This window comes from Danio rerio, chromosome 16 (genome assembly GCF_052040795.2).
Source record: "Danio rerio strain M-AB ecotype USA chromosome 16, GRCz13ab, whole genome shotgun sequence".
Lineage (NCBI taxonomy): Eukaryota > Metazoa > Chordata > Actinopteri > Cypriniformes > Danionidae > Danio > Danio rerio.
The window spans coordinates 55434381-55462255 of NC_141036.1; the positions used below are offsets into that span (position 1 = coordinate 55434381).

A 27875-nucleotide genomic window follows, 5' to 3' on the forward strand; every position below is an offset into this window, starting at 1 on the left:
ATTGATTCACCAATATGCAAAGGGATAAGCAAAATAAACTTTGCTTTATTTTGATAATTTTTAGATTATTTTAAAGATTATTTTGTTTGTTTTAAGGAAAAACTCACTTTTATTTTGACACATTATTTCTAAAAACTAGAAAAGTCTTTTTACCCATCAAGAAAATCCTACTTAATTTAAGAAATTTTTGATATTTGGACTAGAAATTAAACAAAAATGCATTTCTTTTGCAGCAGACACACACTAAATTCTATGCATATATACTTTCTGATATAATATATTGTCTTAAACTACTAAAATGCCAATAAAAGTCAAATTGTTAAACTGTTAAACATTGTTGAAGTAAAAAAAAAAAGTCTTGTTTTTAGAAATATTTCATAGTTAAGAGAGATTTTAATGTAAACAAGCTAAATAATCAGCCTAGGGTTAGAATTTTTAAATGATTTTACAGATTATTTTGCTTGTTTTAAGGAATATTTCACTTCACTTGACACAATATTTCTAAAAACAAATGAAAAATCATTTTAAATTTAAGAAATTGTAGATATTTAGACTAGAAACTTGACAAAAATGCATTTTCCAGCAGACACACTTAATTCTATACATATATATTATTTCTGATACAATATAAAGATGCAAAAACCTCTAAACGCCGTCTGAATTGTTATTAAAATGTGCATTTTTCTCAGCCTCCTATGTTTATGTTTAGTTATTTCACTTTAAAAGCGATGATAATAACTAATTAACCCCTATAAAAGTAAAATTACTGAACCTACACACAGGATGCTAATTTTAGAAGAAAATATCAATCGGCATCTAGAGGTGTTTGCATCTAAGCTCTTCATATATTGTCACAAACTACTAAAATCTCAATAAAAATCAACTGCCCAGTTGAATTTTCAACATGAAAAGTCGACAGAATAGATATAAAAGTTCCATAATGCAATTTAAAATCAATATTTATTACATTTGAGATCATTTTAGTGCATATCTTAAGGTTGAACGCAAACTTGAACCGTCCTGTGAAGCTTATCACAGGCCTGCTGACAATAGATTGGCAGTGTTTTATCAATATACCTCTTCCTTCTCTTTTAAACGCTTTTCTGTGCGTGAGTGTGTGCGCACAACAAATAAAAGCCTTCTTTTGAGTCTACTACATTGCAAAGGAAAGATTTGTAAGGCGTTAATCTGCGTCCCTCCAAATCTCTACAAGTGCATATGTGTGTGTGTGTGTGCGTGTGCACTGCAAAAGAGAGTATCTTCTTTAATTGTTTCTTGCGAGTATGTGGGTGGGTATTAAAACCCTGATCTTTTGCAGTATGTGCATTCCTCTGATACATACTGTTTCTTTGTGTCGCCTTACCAGAACAAAGGATTCGAGAAAACCTACACAGATCGGATAACGACAAGCATAGAAATAGCAGACAATAACACCAGATCAAAACATATGGAGAGTCTAAATTTGGGTTATGCGAAATGTAAGAAAGGTTTTGAGGTGCGTATTTCAAATTCTATTAGTGATGGTGCTGCGCAGAATGAGGATATTGCTTTTGCGATTTGACACAAATGTCATTTAGCCCGAGCATGACCAAATCGACATGACGCACTTTTGACGCTTTGTCTCGTGGCGCAAAATAAAATCAGCAGATGATTCTTAAAAGCTGATAAACACGCACACACATAAATAATCAGTTGAAAAAAAGCAAGGAGAAAGAGAGAGAGAGAGCGCTTCAGGAATTAAGATGCGGATTTTAACGCGACCGTCGAAAATCGCTGCTGATGTATGCAAATCGCTAGAAAAAAAGTTGCTAAATTATTCTGAAGTTGCATGTGATCGTCTGCTGTTTTACATGCTTGACTCAGAGCCCAAGTATGCGCAAACAATCCTCAATTTTCCTTTCTTCTTTTTTCCCCCCCAAACTGGTTGGAGCTTGTCATCATCAGAAGTCTCTGATTCATTGTTACCTTTCCTAACTATTAGAAATGTCTTTCCAAAAAAAAGAGAGGGTGGAATCTCCAAGCAGCCACATATTAAAAAACGAGACAGACCTCTTATTTGCTGGCGACAGTCTAATAAATGCATAGGCTGGCAGCTAAACAGGTATTTACCGTGCTCTAACCACAAGTATAATTCTTCTCTTTGCTGAGCTGTTATTTCACCCTAGCGCTCATTACCGCTGTGGTAAAGACGATTAATGCTTCGACAGGAATCAAACACAGACCAACCAAGAAGTTCTGGGAGGTAAGGAATTTTAGCTTTCCCCTCCTTGATTGCTGTCACTTACAACAGGACAAATCACGCGAGACGGAGTGGAAATAATTCATCAAGGACGAGTTGCCTTGATTATACTCTCAGGTGCATGCTGAAAATAACCGATGCAGCGTGCCGGATAATTGGTCTCCAAGGGTCGGGAGGGCGAACGCAGTTCGTTTACCCCTCGCAAAGATGCTACTTTCTACTATGGAGTGGCGTTTTAACCTCTGTGACCTCCGCTGGATATTTATCATGTCATTTCTGTGTCTGACTTCCTGTTGTCATTTGCAGCTCATGCTTCAAGGCCGCATACTAAACCTGATGCCTTTTGCTTTTTATCAAAAGCAGTCCACTCATGTGTGCTTAACTACTCTTAGATTTGGGACAGATATATCAGCGCGCTTCACCAAACAGCCAGCCGTGGAAATGGGGTTAAGTGATGCCATTAAAAATGGTTAACAACTTTCAAGTCGACATCAAGACGACCCACGCGGTTTCACATCAGCAGACTGTACAGTTCTCAACGTGACAACGTCGAAGACGTAATAATGAAACGAGCCGAAAAACCTGCACAATCGCAGGCACTTTGAAGTCAAACAGCACTTACAAGAAGCAAAACCTGACGCTGGCAGGAAAAAGCTCACGAGATCTCTTCTCAGAAACACTGACCAGATCAACCACACTAATTCTAGCCCAGATAACTAGACTAATCTCAAGAAGAACAACCTCATTTTTCACCACAGTGACCTCCTAATGGGATCTGATATACGGTGCACTAAATAAAACAGATAAAGAAGTGTGTCAGTCACACAATTAATATTTCCTCTCCATCAATTGAATCTGATAGTCACATGTATATAATACTGTATGTGGAGAGTGTGCATACATATAACTCTAACATAATAACATCTACGGCGATGTACATAAATTTAAATGCAACATCTAATGAAGCACTTTGTGATATAATTTATTCTATCACACCCCATATAATTGGCAATTAAGAGCAGTAGATGTGAATTAAAAGCATGCGGATGCATGTATTCTTATTTTTGTTCCTTCAGAGTGCCTAAATGTAAGTAATTTGGGGCAAAATAAAATGCGGAAATGTTTTAATTTCAGTTGTGAAGAATTATTTTTAGTGCCAGCTCCTCAACACACACACACACACACACACACACACACACACACACACACACACACACACTCAAATCAGCTGCTATTATTATACTGCCAGCAGATTTTAGGAAACTGTAAATGCAGTGTTGTGCATAACAAATGCATAAAAACAGATATTCTGACTAACGTGTTTGCAGGACTTTATGATTAATTCTGCATTATTTATGTTGATTATCTTTAAAATACATATTGCTCTTAAAATGTGGCTGCATCTTAATTCCCTAAAGTGAATCCAGTCCATGTTAATAATATAAATAAACCCTTCTCGTGTCACTGAATGTCACAGATTTCTAACCACATCGTCCTGCAGTATATGAACTTGCATAATAAGTGTAATAAACTTGTAATAAACTTATATAGTACATTCTGCATCGCACCAGAAGAAAAAGAAAATCGTGTTGTGATTCTCTACAGGCTGATAGTCAGTTTTATTTAGAATCATTTAGTCGTATTAGTCATTTCATCTTATTTAGGAGCATGTCTGCTTCTTGAATCCATAAAATCGGATTTTTTCTTTCTGTTTTCCCATTTAGATCTTGCACTAATGCATGCATATGCCGTTAGCATGTGTACGAGTGTAAACAGTCCCACACATCTGTTTTTATAGTCTAATAAATATATGCATTTAATAAAGCATCAGGAAAAAAACTTATTTCAGCTTAAATCTGCATTTAGAAATCACATGCACTCCATATATATTAAAAAGCCCTAGCTGCATTAAAGAAAATAAAATCAGTTAAAGAATGCATTCACTTCTCACATGATTATTAATTGTTTATCTATTGATAAGAGAGGACAGCAATCGGATCTGACTGGTCGTTAAATATACAGCAGCTCTGCGTTCGGAGCAGATGCTCAGAGACATCAGAGACAGAAAGGAAATACGACAATACCTTAGAGAAGTTAGCAATCTCCGCGAATGCGCTCGTTTTCCATCCAAAAGTTGAGTAGGCTGGTTTTAACTTCGTCCCCGCGATGTGAGATCCAAAGCCGGGCTGCGTGCTCAGCTCTGCTCGCTGATGGAGATGGAGATGTCCCTGCGCGTGCCGCTGAAGTTGGGAGCGCACGGACTGCGCTCAACGTGGGCTGCGGTGCGGGATAGCAGCGCACGAGAAGGGGGAGGGTTTGAGCTCGATGAGAGGGGTGTCAGGTAAACGAACCGCCCCTCCCCGTCGACATAAGACGATCTGCCAGCTGTGGCGCACCGCGTTTTCTTGCCCCACTTTGATTTTTGGAGCGGCGCGTCTCCGCGCGCGCTCTCCAGGGACTCATCCACTTTCACACTTAGCCATTCTCATATTTACACACCACATGTTAAAAATGTCAGGAAGGAGGACTGTATAAATTTATTTCAAACTTGCCTTCCACGGTGTGTTTACACTTTCAGTCATTTGATTTCGTGTGCGACTTCATTCTCGCAGCTTCCGCGCATCTTAATACGGTAACACACACACACACACACACACACACAAACATTTCATTTTTTAACGCGCGTTCACTAGTTTATAGACCAATAAGTTTTTAATTACGCGCATGCACGTGCGAGATTAAAAATCAACAGTTTAGAAAAAGCAAAAAAAAAAAAAAAAAACGTGCGCATTTAACGCGCGAGCTGATTTTCGACATGCATAAATATATGAATGCATTATTTAATAATCATGTATTAAATTCATTATTGCTTCATCACTTCAGTGAATGCATATTGGTATTTTCATACTTAAATCAGGGAATTAAAACAAAACCTTTATATTTCTTTCCGAGCTCTGATTTATGAGTTGCAGATTTCCTGATTATTTTAAAGCGACAATTATGTTACAAGCTGTCATTTGCGGCACTAATTAAATACATTTTAAACAGCGATTTTAATAATTTAGTGCATTTTGAGAAGTTGCAACCGGTCGCACATATTGATTCAAAGCACGGCAGCTTGCTATTTAAAAAAACACTACGACCTGCTATATGGATATTTTGTTTAATATTCAATGCGGAAAAGGAAACTATTTGAGGTTAAAATGTAGCTCTGCATGAGTTTTGCACTAGATATGATGATGAGAATGAATCCTTTCAAATGTGAGTCATCCGACCCAAAGCTCACGTTATTAGAAAGCTTTTTACAGCAGAGTTCATTTGACATTTATTCGACAGTAAACATACATCAGATACCATCATCTCCGATGCCGATTTCCAGTAGAGCTTCAGCATTTCCTTCCTATATGATGAAGGGGGAAATAATCAACACCGCAGCGCTTTTGATTCTACAAACAGAAGTTTTGATTTTAAATAAAATGATTTTTTATTTTGTTCTGAAAGTTTCAAACCAGAATTATAATGTCGCTTCTTCATTTAATTTCACATCAAGTCGGTGCGCAAATCCTCCCGTTATTTATTATTATGCACACAGAACAACGTCGGCTTGCGTATTCATTAACGCGCATTGTTATCATATAGAAATTACACACATGATGCAACATGAGGAAAGCTTAAATGAATAATGAAGACCTGAAAGTGCTGTAACATCACTATCATGACCACCAAACTCCTCAAGTGATAATAACAACAAAAAAGGAAACTATTTCGAGATGTATAGCTATTTATAATTAGTTTTCCAGATCATGTTCCTCTTTTTAGAGTCAAAAGTGTGTTTGATTATATACACACACTCATATGAATAATGAAAATATACCTATTTAATAAACACACTTTATATGCTTAATGCATTCCTGTAGCATGCAATATTGTTATTTTTAAATTGCTTAAATATGCATGCACAAAAAAAAAAATTAAAAGGATTGATGGTTATGAATCAGAGGGGTTGCTTGTAACAGCAGCACTCTTTGTGCTTGACACTAATTTACACGTTTTTTTAAAGGATGAGCAGTAGATTTCAAGACAACTTTGCTTTGTAGCAGATGCACATGGGAATATTATCAAAGTCTGAGGCACAAAAAAAAAATAGATATATGAAAGAAGTGTGTTCCAACACTCTCCGTTCTCCCCGACACAGACCTTGCAGACTTGGCAAGCATCACCTGTTGCTACAGTACAAGCTCAGGGGTGTTTGTCCAAATCTGTTTGCGCATTCATGTGTTTTCTGCGGTATTATTGTCATGCAAAAACGGAAAGGCGGCTGCTACAGTGTGCTATGTTTAACTTCACATCATGGAAACAAGCGTCTGTAAATTTCCAAAACCACTGACACCTCGGACTTCATAACTAGGCCAAAATTTACATAATCGCAGACAATAAAAGTGGTAAAATGTCTCCCTGTGGAGTCTGCGATTACTTTTTATTGATCTATTTATTTAAAAGAATAAACAAGCGAGCATCTGAATTTGGAATCGATCAATTCTGAATGTAGTTGTTATCATTAAAGCTGTTTCTTGTCACCATCACATTGTAACTGCTTCTCAGAAAAGTCACCCCATATAGAGGCTTCGGGACTCCACAAAAGCCAAGCTGGTTTCATTTATCAGTTGCATTCATAATTTTCAGGTTTTCTGTATGAATCAGCGTCACACATATTAGTTTCAGGGAGTAATCTCGAGTGGGAGAGATCAGGGGAACTCCTTGTGTGTGAGATACTGTAGTAATAATATGAAGATGAGCAGAGAGAATGTCTCTTTTTTTTACAGTCAATGCTTGTGGATGAAGAAGCAGGACCAGTCTTTGATCTGCTTTTCTCCACAGTGACCACAAGAGGGCTTCATTGTGTGAGGGAAACACAAGCAATGATCAGCTTTGATTTACACATTGATGTAAAATCATAAAACAGGATTTTTATTACTGATAGTTCTGGTTCTGGATGCTAAAGTATGCAGTGTTGGAGCAGATGAGCTGAAACGTATTCAACTGCTATTGTGTGCAGCAAGTATTAAATGCATAGTGACCGAAAAAATCTCATTTATGTTGAAAACATGATTATTTTCTTATTAAAAAATGTATGTAAAGTTAAATACAATATTAAAAGATTGAACTCAAAGCATTACAAAACAAATTAAATGTATTTTATGTAAACCTATCGATTAAGGCAGCATGTCTTGCTTTTATTAACAGCAAATTAATGTATTAATGCAAAACTAAAATTGCAACCATTAACACAAAAGCCATATATAATTAATAGTTGTTAATATTATCTAATTAATTTATATAATTACGAATATTTACACGGTCAAACTTTGGGCTTAGTTTGATTTTAAATGTTTTAAAATAAGCTTCTGCTCATCAAGGCTGCATTTATTCAATCATGCATTCATTTTTTTTTCGGCTTAATCTGGGGTCGCCACAGCGGAATGAACCGCCAATTTATCCAGCATATGTTTTACATAGAGGATGCCCATCCAGCTGCAACCCATCACTGGGAAACATCTATACACACTCATTCACACACATACACTACAGACAATTTAGCTTGGCCAATTTACCTATAGCGGATGTGTTTGGACTGTGGGGGAATCGGAGCACCCGGGGGAAACTAACACCAACACTGGGAGAACATGCAAACTCCACACAGAAATGCCAACTGACCCAGGTGGGACTCAAATGTCACATGTCAAATGTCAAATGTCAAATGAGTCACCATGCCATCCATATGATTACTTATTTGTTAAAAAGGATAAAAATTATACAGACTTTAACAAAAGCAGAAGAAAATATTGGCAATAATAAGCATTAAATTTATTAAAATGTAAAAAAAAAAAAAAAAAAAAAAAAAACAGCACTGAAAAAAGCCTCTAAACTAACATTGTAAATATGAACACAAAGGCTTTATCTAATTAATCATTATAACGTTTATTTATCAATTGTTTATCTATTATAAATTATTTATTTATCTAATTATTTACTTATTTATCTAATTAATGTATATTCATTTATTTTTATATTCATGTCTAACATTTCATATTTTAATTTAGTTTAACTTGATGTATTTAAGAAACCAAAAATGTAATAAAACAAAACTATGTAGACATACTAACAAAAACTAAGAAATTATTGCCAAAAACATGCTTAAATTATTAAAATAAAATGCTTTTTATTTTTTTTATATTTATATATCATACTAATAATCTTAATAAAAACACATGTAAATGAAAACATAATAATGTCTTTTTTACAACAGTGGCATATTTGTTTATAAATACAGATATATTTATTATTACCAAATCATATATTATATTATATTATATTATACTATATTATATTATATTATATTATATTATATTATATTATATTATATTATATTATATTATATTACATTACATTACATTACATTATATTACATAATATTATATTACATTATATTATATTATATTATATTACATTTTATTATATTATATTATATTATATTATATTATATTATATTATATTATATTATATTATATTATATTATATTATATTACATTATATTACATAATATTATATTACATTATATTATATTATATTATATTACATTTTATTATATTATATTATATTATATTATATTATATTATATTATATTATATTATATTACATTACATTACATTATATTACATAATATTATATTACATTATATTATATTATATTATATTACATTTTATTATATTACATTATATTATATTTTATTATATTACATTACATTACATTACATTACACTATATTATATTATATTATATTATATTATATTATATTATATTATATTATATTATATTACATTATATAAAATTAAATAAAATTATATTACATTGTATTAATTATATTATATTATATTACAATAAGTTATATAATATTATATTATATTATAATAAATTATATTATATTATACTATATTATATAATAATATATTATATTACATAATATTATATTATATTATATTATATTATATTATATTATATTATATTATAATAAATTATATTTTACTATATTATATTTTACAATATTATATTATATCATATGTTATTATATTATATTATGTCATATTATATCGTATTATATTACATTGTATTATATTATATTATATTATATTATATTATATTATATTATATTATATTATATTATATTATATTATCACAATACATTTACATGCAGCTTCAATTTTAATTAAAAGGGCAAAAAACATTTAAATATCTATGGAGAATGCACTGTAAAGCAAATGCTGGGTTGCACACAATAGATATTAGTTGGGGAAACATGAAGGGATTAAATTAACTTATTTGTTTTACAATTTTAAGTTGATTGAACATAAAACTCAAGAATTGTGTTGTTTCAACTCATTTTATATAAGTGGCTTTAACAAACACTAAATGTAAGTATCTGAGTGTATACCAATTATATACCTCAATAGGTGTAAGTGCTTAAAGGAAAAGGTTTACAAAAACAAAACATAATTTGTGACATCAACTGAAAAAAAAGTGTTTTTTTCAACAGGGGGTCAAATGATTACATCCAGATTACACGTATTAGGAAATTAATTGGGTTCATTTCGATGTCATGTTGACTTTTAAACAAAATAATTTGCGCTGTCTGCCAGGACTGCCATAACAGCCGAAAAAAACGCGTGTTAAAGTCGCTAACGGAGCAGTATTAGCGGCGCTGGGTTCATCCGCGCTCTGACAGGAGGTGTTAAAGTGCCGGCGTGGGTGTCTAACACAGGAAGTCAGCTGAATTGTGTTGACAGAGCCACATTTTCTTTTGCCAGCCAAATCTAATGGAGAGTCAAGTGAAAACACAAGATTGGGAAAAGAAGCGCCGTTTGGATTGAACCAGAAATAAATAAATAAACGTGGGCTTTGCTGAAGACTACGGTAGAGATTCCAGCCCTTCCCTCTCACCCCGAACAACACCCTGAAATTAATGTTTACAGGCTGAAGAAGCAGCACGACTGCTGTTGTTTTCATCCAGTGGGTACATTTTAATTACACACTATATTTACTACGCTAAAAAAAAAAAAAAGCCTGGGGTGAAATATCAGAGGCCTGGTCTAATTTTAGCATGTGTTATTCTTTTGTTGTTCATGTTGAAGAGTTTACTGTATTTGGAGAATGTGAACGGTGTAGGTATTACTCCTATTTGAACAAATCCTGATGTGGGCATGGGAGATGAAGCAATGGTTTTGAATTTGGTTGCCAAAATTGAATGCAAAATATTTGATAACTTATGTTAAATAAATAGGTTTAAATAGTAGGATAGTAGGGCTGGGCAATTTGGCTTAAATCAAAGTCTCGATTAATTAAACATTTGAACTCAATTACGATTTATGAACGATTATTTTATTCATTTATTTGATGTTTTTGCCCTTATAGTTCACTGGCAAGTTTCGTACAGTAAATATGCTCACATATTACAAGCGAGAGATTTATTTGAAGGTAGGGAGCATTACCTGATTTTAAGATAATTGAAGTAAACACACACTATCTATCATCTAGGATTATTTATTGAACATCAATGCTGAACAACTGAAATTAAAGGCTCGTACACACCAGGACACTTTTCGTTTGCGTTTATCGTCAGCGTTTTACCAGACATTTTTCCGGATTCAAACCCAAACGATTTTCAACGGCGTCAAGCCGAAGAGTATGCAAAATCACTCCTTAATGTTAGATGGCGCTACACAACTTTAAGCTTCTGACACCCGCTTATAACACAGAAGAAGAGGACGTTCACACGCTTGTTGTTAAAGTTACTGGTGACTCAAACAAGCATGGATGGTTCAAGCAGCAGCTCCAGCTCTAGCGATGAAGAAATGCTTATTGTTCACAAGAGCAATAAGCAGCTCCACGTTCATATCGCCTCTGGGCATCTTCTTCAATGTGCGCTCGCATCGACTGTTTTGCTCTTGAGGGCCTCCAAGTGCTGTTTACTGTAACTTCAGCAGCTCCATGCACGTGAACAAAAGTGCCTGATTGGTGGAGAAGGCTTTGACAAAAAACCGAGCATGAAGCGTTTTTTTAAAAATGGCGCTTTTATGTCTGGGGTTTTGTGCGTTGGTGTGCACGATCACATTGACGCCCTTTATTTAGTCACGAGGCGTTGTCTTTTTTTTTTAAACAAAAATTAGGAACCATCATCATTAAATACATTTAAATAGTTCAGCCCCTGACTTCAGCCAAAATGTTTCTGAAATCATCACACATTTCTCTTTTGATAATTTCACCTTACCATCTACCGCTGAAATAGTTGGTCATGTACGGAAAACCCCTCTTTGATGGTTTAAGTCATATCTCGCAGATCGTACTCAGTTTGTTCAAATTAAAGATTTTAAGTCAAGATCGCAGATGGTCACTACTGGTGTCCCACAGGGTTCTGTACTGGGTAGACTCCTGTTTGTCATATATCTACTGCCTCTTGGTTACATTTTCAGGAAATACAACATACAATTTCACTGCTATGCTGACGATACTCAACTCTACCTGTCCACCAAGCCCTCCTGTTCTTTTCCTCCTCCTGCTTTGAGCAGATGTTTCGCTGAAATAAAAATCTGGCTTTCAGCTAACTTTTTAAAATAAAACAGCGACAAAACTGAAGCCCTTCTCATCAGCACTAAAAGTGTTTTGGATAAAGCTGATAATTTCACTACAAACATTGATAACAGCACAATTTTTCCCTGTCTGCAGGTAAAGAGTTTGGGTGTCATCTTAGATAGCACACTCTCATTTGAAGGTCACATTAATAATATTACACGTACTGCATATTTCCACCTGCGTAATATCACTCGTCTCCGCCCTTTACAGCAATTGTTATCCACGCATTAGTTACTTCACATTTTGACTATGTAATGCACTTCTTTCTGGACTTCCTTCCAAACTTCTCGGTAAACTCCAACTGGTTCAGAACCATGCAACTCGTGTCATCTCTAGGACCCCATCTCACGAGCATGTCACACCACTCCTCTATCAGCTATTCCAGTATTAAGTAAGTAGTATTGTACTGATTTTAAAATATTACTTCTAACTTTCAAGGCACTTCATAATCTCGCTCCTCAATATCTCACTGAACTTCTCCATATCTACAGCCCTTCTCGTACCCTTAGATCAGCCAACAACTCCACCCTGGTACCACCTCGCACTCGATTGAGCACAATGTGTCACAAAGGTGATTAAAAATCGACTGTCCATCCCTAATTTTAAGGTTTTTCCAGTTGTCTACAGAACAAGCATCATTATACGATGGTTACATGGTCACAATGGCCTAATTAACTACTAGTTAAGTCTATAAATGTCACTTTAAGCTGAATACTAGCATCTTGAAAAATATCTAGTCAAATATTATGTGCTGTAATAATGGAAAAAATAAAAGAAATGAGGTATTAAAACAATTATGTTTAGAAATTGGCTAAACAATTGGGGGGTTAAGGGGGTAATGACTCTTGACTTCAACTGTATCTAACATGTAAATATCAGCACTGAATATCTCTATTCAAAAACAATCTGCTGAGCCAGCATCTATATGATCAGCAAAATGAGGGTCGCGTCTGGATCTCTGGGGTGGTTTAACATTTACACCCTTTTACACATTTTTTGAGACGCTGACAGCCCGGTTTTCAGATTCACCACTCATGAAGAGCAGCGGCAGGATGTTGATCTGAAGATCCTCCTGATAAAATCAGTTTCTAGACTGATTCCATACTGATGAACAAGCACAAACGTACAGTACATCACGTAAACAAATACACGAGAGAAAACTGTGCTAAAAAATGCAGACACACACAGACGAACACACACACACACACACACACACACACACACACACACACACACACACACACACACACACACACACACACACACACAATTTTATTATTATTTTATTGTTTACATTTTTTATTTTATTTTATTTATTTATTTATTTGTTTATTTGTTTGTTTTTTAAAATTATTTCAATGTATTATTTTACCTCATTATATTATTTTATTTGTGTTTTTATTTATTTATTTATTTTTTTCTTTTGTTATTTGTTTATTTATTATTTTATAATTTTTTCTATTTTATTTTATATATTTTTTATTTCACCTTTTTATTTCACTATTTTATCTATTTATTTTTATGATTTTATTTATTTTCCATTGTATTTATTATTTTTTTTTATAAAAAAATGTATTTCATTATTTCATTTATATATTTTTTATGATGTCATTTATTTACTTTTATTGCATTTTATTATTTTTTATTTCATTATTTTCTTCTTTTATTTTTATATTTATTTATGATTTTATGTATTTATTTTCTTTTATGTATGTATTTTTATTTTATTTATTTTATTTTTGTACTTTTTTACCTTATTATATTATTTTATTGAAGTAATTTTTATTTATTTATTTTATATTTATTTTTAAAATATTTTTTTATTTTTATATTTTATTTTATTATAATTTATTTTATTATTTTTTATTTCATTATTTTATGTTATTTATTAATTAAATAATTTTTGTATTTATTTCATAATTTTTTATTATTTCATTATTTATTTCATTATTTCATTATTTATTTATTTATTCATTTTATAATTTATTTAATTACTTTATTTCATAATCTTTTGTTTAATTGATACAATTTTCATTATTTTATTTATTTAAAATTTTATCTTTAAATATTTTTAATGTTTTTATTTCATTATTTTTATTTTTTTATTTTATTACTTTTTATTTTATAATGTTTTTATTTTAATTATTTATTTTATATTTTATCATTTAAAAAAACATTTTTATTTTTTTACTTTTTAAATTTTTATTTATTTAATTATATATTTTATTCTTTTTTTACATTTATTATATTATTGTAATTCATTATATCATTCTATGTATTTTTATTTTTTTATTTTTTATTTTATTTAAGCATTCCTCATACTGTGAATTTCAAAACAAACAAATGTCCAAAATCAGTGCAAATGCTCTGGTAAATGCTTCAGAAATGAACAATTCTAACAGCTGTCAATCAGAATGACATGAAACGGCACATCAATCCAATTAATCAGTATGAGCTAAAACAAAGCCTCAGATAAAATAAATACATTATTAGTGATGTTTATGACTGGCATTACATTTTACTTTTAATTGAGTTTGTAATTATAGGTCGAAGCACTGTATGTGCGCAGACTGTCATTCAAAACATCATAACCACATATGAACATACTATTAATCAAATTGATTATTGTGTGCAGAGAAAAGGATACAGCAATTAAAAATACCTTGACGTTTCTTTAGCAGACTGGGAAATTAACAACTTATATTTTCACAACCAAGTCAATTTGCAGAGGTAGACTGAGGTGTGCTGCTGTTATCTGTAGATCTGTGCGCGTGCAGACTGTCACTTAATAGCAAAACTGCACTAAATGACTCGTTAATCAAATTAATCATAGCGTTCTGCTGAGAAAAGCTCTGAACGAAAATAATTTGAAGACACTGCTTTGCTAGATGACTAACTCAATGACTTACTACCTTTTACTATTTAATTACTTACTGACTGACTGACTTAATTGCCTTACTTACTTACAGTGCTCAGCATAAATGAGTACACCCCAATTTTGAAAATAAACATTTTTGTCCATTTCTCAATGAATAACAAAACAGATTTATTAAATGCATGTATTTCTTAAAATAATATTTTAGTCACAGAACAACTTTAAAAATAGAAAGATAATACAATTAAATTCATGCAAAATAAAAATTGTTTCTCTTGATTTTTGCTTTTTTAAATGTTTTATTTCATATTTTACCCTAACATATACATTTGGGAAACATACTAATTTTAGACAGTTATCATACGTTATTTTGTCAGATTACCTCCAGATTTGGCTTCAGTACTGATATTGATATGCACACATGTAATATTGTAAAGCATCCTGTAGTAAATGTTCATTTAGATTTGTAAGGGTTCTCATATATGCTGAGCACTGCGTGTGCTCTGTGTGTGAAATGTGTATAGATGTGGCTTAAAAAATATCTAGTAATATATTATGATGTCATCATGGCAACGATAAAATAAATCAGTTATTAGAAATGACTTATTAAAACTTTTAACGTTTAGAAATGTGTTGGAAAAAAATTAAATTAAATAAAAATTGGGAAAAACAATAAACCGGTGGGCTAATTATTCTGACTTCAACTGTATATGTATATATATATATATATATATATATATATATATATATATATATATATATAGAGAGAGAGAGAGAGAGAGAGAGAGAGAGAGAGAGAGAGCTCAGCATAAAGTAGCTTTAATTATTTATTATCTTTCAATTTCTAAATATGTTTAGTGATTAACATATTATTTTAATAAATATTTCTGTTTAATAAATCGTTTTAAATAAACCAAAATACATAGTATTTTGTAATGTTTAATATATTTTTATAAAATATTTTAATAATATATTTATTTATTAACTAATTAATCAAAAAAATAAGATACAATTTTAAAAAGTGTTTTTACAAACATAAAAAGCTAAAGTTTCAAATTAAATTCGTCAAAGTAATTATTAGCAACATATATTTGAAAAATGTATATTAAAAAAATGCAACTATGTAAATATACGTAAAATATTAAATACCAATTTTTCTGATTCATACTTTAAATACAAAATAAGAATAAGCGATCATAATAAATGTGATTTGCATATTTTAAGTGATTTGCAGACAAATGGGTAAAATCAACTGGCAAAATACAAATATTGTAAATAACAATTATCAATATTTTCAAGCTCCACTGTGGCACCTATATTTTAGTTTTTTAAATGAATCTAAATTTTAATGAATTAATATTTTAATACATCTATATTTAAATGAATTAATATTTTAATAAATCTATATTTTTATGAATTAATATTTTTCATAAATATATATTTTAATTCATAAATATTTTAATGAATCATTATTTTAATGAATCATTATTTTACTTAATCAATATTTTAATGAATCATTATTTTAATGAATCATTATTTTAATTAATCAATATTTTAATTAATCATAATTTTAATTAATCAATATTTTAATGAATCATTATTTTTATTAATCTATATTTTAATGAATCTATATTTTAATGAATCAATATTTTAATGAATCAATATTTCGGAGCTGCACTGTGACTCTTTAATTTCAGTATTTTAATGAATATATATTTTTGTGAATCAATATTTTGGAGCTGTACTGTGACTCTTGAATTTCATTTTTAATGAATCATTATTTTAATGAATCAATATTTTAATTAATCAATAATTTAGAGTTGCACCGTGACTCTTAAATGTCAGTCTTTTAATGAATCAATATTTTAATAAATCAATATTTTGGATCTGCACTGTGACTCTTAAATTTCAGTCTTTTAATGAATCTATATTTTAATAAATTAATAATTCGGAGCTGCACTGTAATCCTTAAATTTCAGTCTTTTAATGTATTGTCATCATATTCTATATTTTGGAAATAAACTTTAATTAAACTGAATGACTTGGTACCTTTTACACATCACAGTAAAAAAGAATTTAAGTTAGACGTAAACTGCTTTTCGTTGCCTTGTACATGTGCATGTGTAATGACAATAAAGTTGAATCTAATCTAATCTCATCTCATCTAAAATGATCATCTTTAAACCAGAGGAACAACATCCTAAAAATGCGAACGCTGCACGTGAGTCTCTCACAAGTCAAGATAAATATCAGTAAATGTGAAAAAAAGTGTGAAGAAGAGGGAAGAGAAAGAGTGTGAGAAAAACAGCACACTTAAATCTTCATCCCCTTCAGTTGACTACAAAATAAGTGGCATGAATTTGATGGCGATGTTTGAGTCGCAGCAGGATGGCAGAGAGTCCATTACTCCTGCTTAATTAAACAGCAAATCTCAACTCAAATAAGCACAGCTTAGATAAAGAATCCTGCATGAGAAGAGTTTGTTTTGCCTGACTGGACATTATTAGCCGCCATATTAGGAAAAACAAGCACAGAAATGCACCGGCATTAAACTAAGTGGATTCTATATAAAGAACAATTATTACAGTTGATGTTACTAGGTTGTGTAATGCACAATTACTCTAAAGCCAAACTGCTTAAAGAAAATTGTGTTAAACACAACTTCTATAAGTGAGAGACGGATGTTAAATTATGTGGATTTTTTTGACCTAAAAATCCAAAAACATGTTTGCTTGGACAATCTAAAAACATGTATTTGGACTGTAAGGAAAAAAAGGAGCACCCCGGAGGAAACCCACACCAATACAGGGAGAACATGCAAACTCCACATAGATACTCCAACTGACCCAGCTGAGACTCGAACCAATGACCTTCTTGCTGTAAGGCGACAGTGCTAACCACTGATTTTACCAGTATTTTAAATTAGCCATTAATTGCATTAAGTTTATATCTAGACTTTTAACATTTTTCCATGGATTGATTGATTTAATAACATTTTTATTTATTTATTTATTTATTTATTTATTTATTTATTTATTTATTTATTTATTTATTTATTTATTTATTTGCATATTTATATCCTATTTATTTTTAATTAATTAATTAATTAAAAAATAAATAGTATATAAATATGCAAATAAATAAATAAATTTATTAATTAATTAATAATTATTAATTAATTAATTAATTATGTGTTTGTTTACTTGCATACATATTTATTTGTTTGTTTATTAAGTTGTTAGTAGGTTGTTTTCTATATATTGATTGATTTTATTTTTACCAATATTTTTTAATTAGACATTTATTGCATTAAGTTTATGCCGTTCATTCATTCATTCATTCATTCATTCATTCATTCATTCATTCATAATTTATTCATTCATTCATTCTGTTACTGATAATAAATTTATTTGTTTGTTTACTTGCATACACAATTCTTTATTTGTTTGTCTGTTTATTCAGTTGATATTCAGTTTGATTATTGTTTTTATTAGATTTTATTTTTACCAATATTGTTTAATTAGACATTAATTGCATTATGTTTATGTCTGGACATTTATTTATTTATTTATTTATTTATTTTTACATTAATAAATAATATTTTTTATTTGTTTATTTACTTGCATACATGTTCAGTTGTTTGATTGTTTATTAGGTCACTATTTAGTTTTTTTCTATTGATAGATTTTTGAAAATATTTTATTTTTACTATTATTTTTTTTAATTAGACATTTGAATTAGACAAGTTTAGGGCTGGACATTTCTCATTTATTTATTTATTTTTAATTGATGGATTATTTTTATTTGTTTGTTTACTCTCAAACAAATTCATTTATTTATCTTATATAAATATTTTTTATTTTATTTGTTTTTTTATATTTGTTATTATTTTTTTCTATTGATTGACTGATTTATTTACATCTTATTTTATTTTATTTTAATCAATATTTTGAATTAGACATTCATTGCAATGAGTTTATTAGACATTGTGCAATTTCTATGGCTTAATTGATTGATTTACATATTTGTTTATTTTTATAATTATTTTATAAGTTGGTTTACTTGTGTGTGTGTGTGTGTGTGTGTGTGTGTGTGTGTGTGTGTGTGTGTGTGTGTGTGTGTGTGTGTGTGTGTGTGTATGTGTGTGTGTGTGTGTGTGTGTGTGTGTGTGTGTGTGTGTGTGTGTGTGTGTGTGTGTATATATATATATATATATATATATATATATATATATATATATATATATATATATAATTTTTTTTTATTAAGTTACTAAGTTTTTTATTTTTATTTTTCTATTTATTGATTGATTTACTTACATATTATTTTATTTTATAAAACCAATATTTTAAATTTGACATTCATTGCATTGAGTTTTTTTTATTCATTTAATTAATTCATTGCTTGATTGATTACATACATAATTATTTTTTACTTATTTTATTTATTTATTTACTAACATATTTATTTTTAATAATTTATTTAGAATACATATATATTATTTTTATTATTATATTATTTATTACAATAATTTTAATAATTATTTTAAAATAATCATTTATCCCTTATTTATTTATTTACTTACTTACACATTTATTTATTCATTTATTTACATTCATTCATTTTCTTTTCAGTTTAGTCCCTTTATGAATTTGGGGTCTCCACAGCGGAATGAACCGCCAACTTATCCAGAATACGGTTTACGCAGAGGATGCCCTTCCGGCCGCAACCCATATGCGCCACTGTATATTTTATTTACAATAAATTTTTTTTATTTTTATTATTATATTGTTTATTATAATTATTATTTTAATAAATTTTTTTCCTAAATAGTATTTATGTTATTTACAATTCATTACTATTTATTACAGTGCACAGTTTTTATTTTTTTTACAAAATACTGACACATTAAAATTGCAATAGCATTAAATATTATATTAAATAACAAGAGGTCATAAAAATGCCATGCAAAACAAAATCGCTTGCCTAAAATAAAAAAAGAAAAAAAAAACTTTAAAAAGGACAAATGCTATAACACAAAACTATTATTACATTTTAAAACAACACTTTTTTTAATGTAAATGTATTTGTCGACTGTTTTTTATTACTACAAAGTCAAAATTCTTTATAAAATTATAGATCATAACTTCATAACCAATGTTATCTTTCCCCATAAGAAGCAAACAGTCTGAAAACTCGAGCTAAAGAAGTTTCCAATTTGTTCCAGGCGGGGTTTTCCTGCCATTTTTTCTTTCTTGTGTTTCCCTCAGATTTATGAGCCGTTTCAAGCACTTGAGCTTTAGATAAATGTAACTTTATTACAGTAATTTAAAGAGACAAACCACACACTGATTCCTAAAATTCCACAGAGTTTGAAGTCGGGAGCGATTGCCTGCCATTAAAAGCCTTTGACTGGCAAGCAGCAACACATCGCTTGGCGAAAGCTTTTATGAGGGAAAAACTCTTTGCCTTTGGAGCCGATCGGTGACGACGCTGCGTTTTTACCTGTTGTTAATGCGCTGAAGAGTGAACTTCATCTATTATGCATAATTGCATGGGCTGGAAAGTGGGATTTAACCATGGCAACATGTGTGAGCATCACAGCACACCTGTGTTCAGTCAGGCGGGAAGAATGAAGATGAGCTCAACTGAGTCAAACTAAAGATTCATCAAAACACCATTTCAGACACTACTCTATTAGCACTCATGTAAAAAACACATCTATATGACACTGTTCTCCTTTATGTATAGCATCGGGTAATTACAATTGTCTTTTCTGTTTTAAGGTCCCATGAAATTAAAATAATGTTTTAAGGATGTTAGTATCAGTGTTAGCAGCATCGCATTAAGAACCTGATGTAAACAACCCTAAATTACTGATAACCCCACCTTAATGGACTAATAGCTCCGCCCTAAAGCGCTGATATCTTCACCCTAAACCCTGATTAGCTTCACCCAAAAGGAGAGATAACTCAGCCTCTAAATGATTGATATCCCCACCCTAAGACTCTGATAGCTCTGCCCTAATTGACTGATAGGTCTGCGCTAAAGAACTCATATCTCTGCCCTAAAGCACTGACATTCCCAACCTAAAGGACTGATAGCCCTGCCCTAATGAACTGCTAGCTCCACCCTAAAGCACTAATAGCTTTACCCTAACAGAAAGATAACTCTTACTTAAATTACTAAAATCACCACCTTATACTGATAACCCTGCACTAACACACTAAAAGCCAAACCCTAAAGAAGAAATAACCACGCCTCAAATTACTGACGTCGAGAAGATGGTGTCAATCGCATTCAGAGACCAGTTGATCAAATCCATAGTTCCTTATTCGTTTGCATGGATAGCAGGGCACGGAGAGGCTCAGAGAAAGAATAAGACAAAGACAAGAGGAGCTAGCAAGGAGAGATATGGGACAGAGAGGGAACAAGTGTGACCGCCTTCGCCGAGAGCCAAAGAAGAACCCCCACCCATAGCCCCACCCTAAAGAACTGATATCTCCGCCCTAAATGACTTATAGCCCCACCCTAAAGAACTGATATCCCCGCCCTAAATGACTTATAGGCCCAGCCTCAAGAACTGATATCTCTGCCCTACAGGACTTATAGCCCCACCCTAAAGAACAGATATCCCTGCCCTAAATGACTTATAGCCCCACCCTAAAAAACAGATATCCCTGCCCTAAATGACTTATAGCCCCACCCTAAAGAACAGATATCCCTGCCCTAAATGACTTATAGCCCCACCCTAAAGAACAGATATCCCTGCCCTAAATGACTTATAGCCCCACCCTAAAGAACAGATATCCCTGCCCTAAATGATTTATAGCCCCACCCTAAAGAACTGATATCACCGCCCTAAATGATTTATAGCCCCACACTAAAGAACTGATATCACCGCCCTAAATGATTTATAGCCCCACACTAAAGAACTGATATCCCCGCCCTAAATGATTTATAGCCCCACCCTAAAGAACTGATATCCCCGCCCTAAATGATTTATAGCCCGACCCTTAAGAACTGGTATCCCCGCCCTAAAGGACTGCTAGGCCTGCCTCAAATGACTAAAAGCCCTGCCCTAAATGACTGATAGCCCCACCCTAAAGAACTAATATCCCAGCCCTAAAATACTTATAGCCCCACTCTTAAGAACTGATATCCCCGCCTTAAAGGACTGATAGGTCTTCCTCAAATGACTGATAGCCCCACCCTAAAGGACTGATAGCCCCGCCCTAAATGACTGATAGCCCCACCCCAAAGGCATTCCATGTGACCAGAAATGTACAAAGAAAGTCGTTTCTAGGGGGCAGGGAAGGTAATGGTATTTGATTATAGATTGTGAGGGCAAATATATATATATTTTTAAAATAATAAATAGCACAGATGCATTGTTTATACAAATATATAAAAAACAAAATAATACATTTTAATTCAATGACGATTTTAATGTAAATTCATGGTACGTGTTTAAATGTGTACTTATCAGGAGAAGCGTGCAGTTTTAGATGATCATTTACATGTTGCTCCATTTATGCATGCAGCTTTTGGAACAAAAGAAAATAGAGGTCACAGCTGTGATCTAAAAACTAATCCATACAACTAATATGTGCACTGCACTATTTCAAGACGATTCTTAGAGGAGTTTGTCAGATATGATCTCTGCAAAAATGTACGTAAAAAAGAAATCTTTTAAAGATTTATAAAAAAAAAAATGCAAGAAAAGTCTACTGTTCAAAATGTTGTGTTTGGTAAGCTTAATTTATTAATCATTTATAGGTTTTGATCATTTATTTGATGAATAATACAGTAAAAAAAGTCAACTTTATTTTAACGAAGCAGATGACTTAAAAATATTTCGCATTGTCTATTGTTATTTCTTGTTCCAAATCATTATGTATTTGTGTTTTTGGTAAACAAAACGTTTTTTTTTCCTCCACATACAGCAATAGAGTTTATATTGACCACAGTTGTCCATTCATTCATTCATTCATTCATCTATTTTCCTTCGGCTTAGTCCCTTTATACTTCAGTGGTCGCTGAAACATCCTGAAAGCCACAGCCATATCACTGTGCAGCCCAAGAGTGGTTACTCACTAAAGCTAAGCAGAGTTGAGCCTGGTCAGTACCTGGATGGGAGACCACATGGGATAAACTAGGTTGCTGTTTGAAGTGTTGCCAGTAGGGGGCACTCAACCTGCGGTTTACATTTACATTTAGTCATTTAGCAGACTCTTTTATCCAAAGCGACTTACAAATGAGGACAAGGAAGCAATTTACACAACTAAGAGCAACAATGAATAAGTACTAAAGGCAAGTTTCAGGTCTGTAAAGTCTAAGAAGGGAAGTGTTAGTAGTTTTTTTTTTTTTTTTTGTACAGTTAGTGTGATATTCAGAGGCAATTGCAGATTAGGAAGTGAAGTGGAGACTAAATAGTTGAGTTTTTAGTCGTTTCTTGAAAATAGCGAGTGACTCTGCTGTTCTGATGCAGTTAGGGAGTTCATTCCACCAACTGGGCAGATTGAGCGTGAGCGTTCGCGAAAGTGATTTTTTCCCTCTTTGGGATGGAACCACGAGGCGACGTTCATTCACAGAACGCAAGTTTCTGGAGGGCACATAGATCTGCAGAAGTGAGTGCAGATAAGAAGGTGCTAGGCCAGAAGTCACTTTGTAGGCAAACATCAGAGTTTTGAATTTGATGCGAGCAGCAACTGGCAGCCAGTGCAAACAGACTAGCAGCGGAGTGACATGTGCTCGTTTAGGTTCATTGAAGATGAACCTAAGGTTCATCTTAGGTTTGTGTGAGTCTTAATGCCCCTGTAAAGTGAAGGGGACACTATACTGTCAGCGAGTGCCGTCTTTTGGATGAGACGTTAAACCAAGGTCCTGACTCACTGTGGTCATTAAAAATCCCACGGCACTTCTCGTAAAGTCCTGTGGCTGCTGTCGCAAGTGTATGCTGCACACTGGTGGTGGTGTGGAGAGACCCCCCTCATGATTGTGAAGCGCTTTGGGTGTTTGGCCATACACAATAAATGCGCTGTATAAATACACATTAGACTACATTTACATTACACAAAATGACGTCAGTAAATGATGATATAGCACTTTTTTTAAAAGCAGCGCAATGAACCGCTAACTTATCAAGCATATGTTTAACAAATCAGATGCCCTTCCAGCTGCAACTCATCACTGGGAAACATCCTTACACACTCATTCCTAACCACTGAGCCACCATGTCACCCGACAAACATTGTTAGAATCCAAAAAACGTAACATTTTAAAACCACATCGTAATCTTGTGCAAAAAAACAAGAATTGATAATCAAAGTCTCTTAAAAAACTGCCTTTTCACTAAAACCTGAATGAGGGAAGAATTAAATTCCTCTTGCTCCTGATAAAACTAATCGAAGTTTAGGATCACATGCTTATGATTGCTTGCAGCCGGTCCCGCATTCGATTTATGATTCACCAATAAGAAGATTCCTAAGACACTTTAAATACCCTAAGTTCATTATGACAGTCATCTTCATTTTGAAGAATCCCCTCTTCCACCCCTACTCCTCCTCCTTTAGATGAGTGGCACGGTGGCCCAGTGGTTAGCACTGTTCCCTTACAGCAAGAAAGTCACTGGTTCTAGTCCTTACCACAGACTGTAAAATATATGGATGTAGTATCCATGACGTCACCCATAGGTTTCTAAAGAGCGCAAAAGAAGCCACAAGTAGGCGCGGCCAACCGTCGCCATTTTATTCTGGCAACATCACACCCACGGCGGGATACCAAACAAGGGCAAAGAGGCGGAGAGTGAGTGGAGCTACAGACACTTGCTACCATTTAGCTTGGACCTGGTTCAGACACACTTTACTTTGGGAGAAACGCTTAATACTTTTATCACCTGTGACTCGTTTGTGTTCTGACCACTTGTGCTTGGTTGTACACTATATCAATAAAGTGTTTAGACTTTTAAAAACACCGCTGTAATACATTGAGCCACTAAACATTGTTTTTATTACGTTTTTCAACAGGAGGAAAACGCAAATTACTTCCAAACACTTCAGATATAGTCTGTGCTAGTTAATGTAAGACTATTGATGAAATCCAGCATAACACTGTATGACAACGCTTCAGATGACTGTTCTAGAGCCTACAGCTAATCAATTAGTCTGATTCTGGAGTGCATTACAGCTCTAAATATAAATATAAACGATAAATGATCTTAAATAAAACAAATACATGTATAGAGATGGTATATAAGTATATAACTTTACTCACATGGGAAACAGAGGCCACGTAAATGGTTTGTGAGCACAATTAAGTGCACTCAGCATGCCATGCCATCTAATAATTGTAGGAAACAAGTCTAAAAGGCAGTCGACTGTGTAAAGCCACATAAAAAAGCACAGAAATACGATAAATATGGCGAGTTCAGTGGCTAATCTGCAGGATTCAGCTGAGGTGAGGTGACGTGACGGCGACCAACAAGACCTAGCTGTCACTCAAATGGCCACGCCCTTAATTATGCAAACTTAATATAACTTAATATAAAGGAAACGGATGAGTTATAAAAAAATTAACCCCCTCACAGTTGTCATGAAGGGTAATATTAGCTGTATGAACCAAATTTTTTTTGTAGCAGGCTGTAAACACCTGTTTTTCTGCTGTAAAGTTGGCCATTCTAACAGTGGGCTCAATTGAAATTTGCTCTGTTTTGGAGCCAGGAGCGGCCACGACTAGCGGAGATTCGGATGAATTTCAGTTTTAGTTACTTCCGTATTGGCTTCCTGAGGGAGAGCGGGAGGTTGCCGCTTGGTCCTTATCAAGCCAGCCTATGTTTCTGTGCAGAGTTTACACGTTCTCCCCGTGCTCACGTTTGTTTGCCTCAGGTTCCCCGGTTTCCTCCCACCATCCTAAAACATGCAACTTAAGTTAATTGACTAATCCAAATCGGCACCATAGACATGCTCCTAGTAAGTAGATATCTCATAAGAGCAATCTCGATTCATTCAGTAGCTACTACAGCAGCAGAGTTCCCGAGATCAACCTGAGCTCAAACTTCCCTATTACCTTGCAAATGGAAGGAAGCCCCGGGCTCAAGGTTCTTATGAGCTCAGGGCTCTCTCCCGGGACAGCATGCCAAACAAGCTTAATGGGTCACGAAACACCAAAACACATTTTTTTAGCTGTTGACAGTCGTATATGTGTCCCACACAGCTAAAAACATTATTAGGACACATATATTTCACTAAAAAGTGTAAATTGGTTGTTTTTTTGTTATTTCAAGCAAATTCGTACTTCCGGTTTGAAACGAATTTTTGAAGCTGCGTCACGGCCATGACATAATAGCGTTGTATTCCAGCTAGTTTCCAGGAAATGCAGAGTTTTTTTTTTCTCTCACTCGCCGTGCGGTATCAAACATTGCATGAAAAATACACGCTTAGAGCAGTTCCTTGAATCAAATATCTCGTTTGTCGCAAGGGGCATGAATGAATTCCCTGAATGAAAGAGCCAAACTGCAGTTAAAGTCCACCATTTAATAATTTGGCAAATAATTGAACTACACATGTCCATGTAGGTTAAACACCATCACTTTCTCCTGTGTGTCTGTGTGTGTATTTTGACTCTAAATCTCGCGCGTGTCCAAATAGACACTCCCACACCATCCCACTTTTTTTCCTCCGACATTCCCCCCTAAACAGAGCTGGACACGCCCACTTTTCTGACTTTTTCCAAAGTAGAGGTGTGAAAACACCCTGCTGAAACGAGGGGGTTTCTTGGCCCTTTAATAAACAATCATCAGCTACTCTCGAATAGCATATGAAATGAGGCAAGTAAATCATTATTTTTATCCTTTTTAAAAAGCACAAATATACTATAAAAACTCTCTCAAATAAATTAAATAATGAGTTTGAGTGAAAAAAGTGGGTTTGCTAAGATGTTCATATAGTCTCATCAAGATTGAATTTATTGATTAAAATACAATAAAACAGTAAAACTGTGAATGCATTTCAGATGCAGTGACTCAACATGATTCCTTTCAAAGAAACGGATCACCCAAAAAGGAAGTAGCTGTCCTCATTTACATTTTCAAAATCTGTATGCAGTTTTCAGTAACATGAGAAGTATTCTTTGCTTTTTTCACCACAAATAGGGTTTGTAGAGACTACAGCAGCTGAAATCCAAAAACTAGTCCATGCAACTACTATGTGCAATGCCCTACATATCACATTTTAGGCGTTTTAAATTTAATGCTTATTTAGTGTAATGAAAAAAATGGGGGAAAACATTTTGTTCTTTCTGCAAATTTACTCCATACAAATTTTAATTTCATCAAAGAGCTTAAACATCATGAAATGTATTCAGTAGTGTTGTCACAATACTGGAATTCGCTATCAATCGATACTAAAACTTTTAAAACTTCCATTTTCTGCTAACATTTGAGCGCTGTTGCGGCCATTGTGTTCACGTGCTCAACAGAAATGACTGTGATTGACCGTGAAGGTTATCAGTAGGGGTGTCAAAATTAATTGTTTCTTCGGTGCACCGCGATACAGACGCGGACAATTCGGTATCGGTTCAGTAATAACCATAATCGGTTATTATGTGCTGACTTCATTTATCTCATATGCGCGCTGTCGCCGTATCTTACAATGGTGAGGAAGGCGAGAGCGAGTATGTACAACGCCCAATACTTAAAAAAGCAAAAGCTGTGCACAATTTCACTGCATGTGTGTTTGCTGGATCAGTCTTTCAGTGACACTTACAGCAGAAGCCCCTATTTAACTGCAATTGAGAAAATGAAAGCAAACTCAATTTCTCTCTCTCACAGTGGCCCATTTGACCTGCTGACGTGACTTTTCCTCTCCTCTCGGCTGTTACAGCGATACTTCTGGATACAGACACGAGCGGGTGTCTGCAGATTTTTCTCCACCGTGTCTATCATGGATCAGCTGTGATCGCCGCTGCCGTTTATCAGTGTCACTCATCTGTGAAGAGCGTCAGCGCGTAAGAGCCAATCACAGGCCTTTCACATGTGACCAATCAAAGGGGTGTAAGAAAGAACTTGCTAGACAAGGCT

General features: G+C 33.1%; 1 protein-coding gene across 21 annotated transcripts in view; it reads right to left on the reverse strand.

The window, feature by feature from the left end:
• The window catches only part of satb1b (SATB homeobox 1b), a 208221-nt gene that overhangs the window by 123644 nt on the left and 56702 nt on the right, over nt 1-27875 (reverse strand). For 4 of the 21 annotated variants that reach the window (XM_087286172.1, XM_087286161.1, XM_087286167.1 and 1 more), the window contains exon 1: nt 4324-4507. The exons of the other annotated variants lie outside the window; for them this stretch is intronic. The gene's annotated coding sequence lies outside the window, so the exon portion shown is untranslated. Of the gene's footprint in view, nt 1-4323; nt 4508-27875 lie in introns of those variants that run through there. 21 annotated transcript variants of the gene reach the window in all.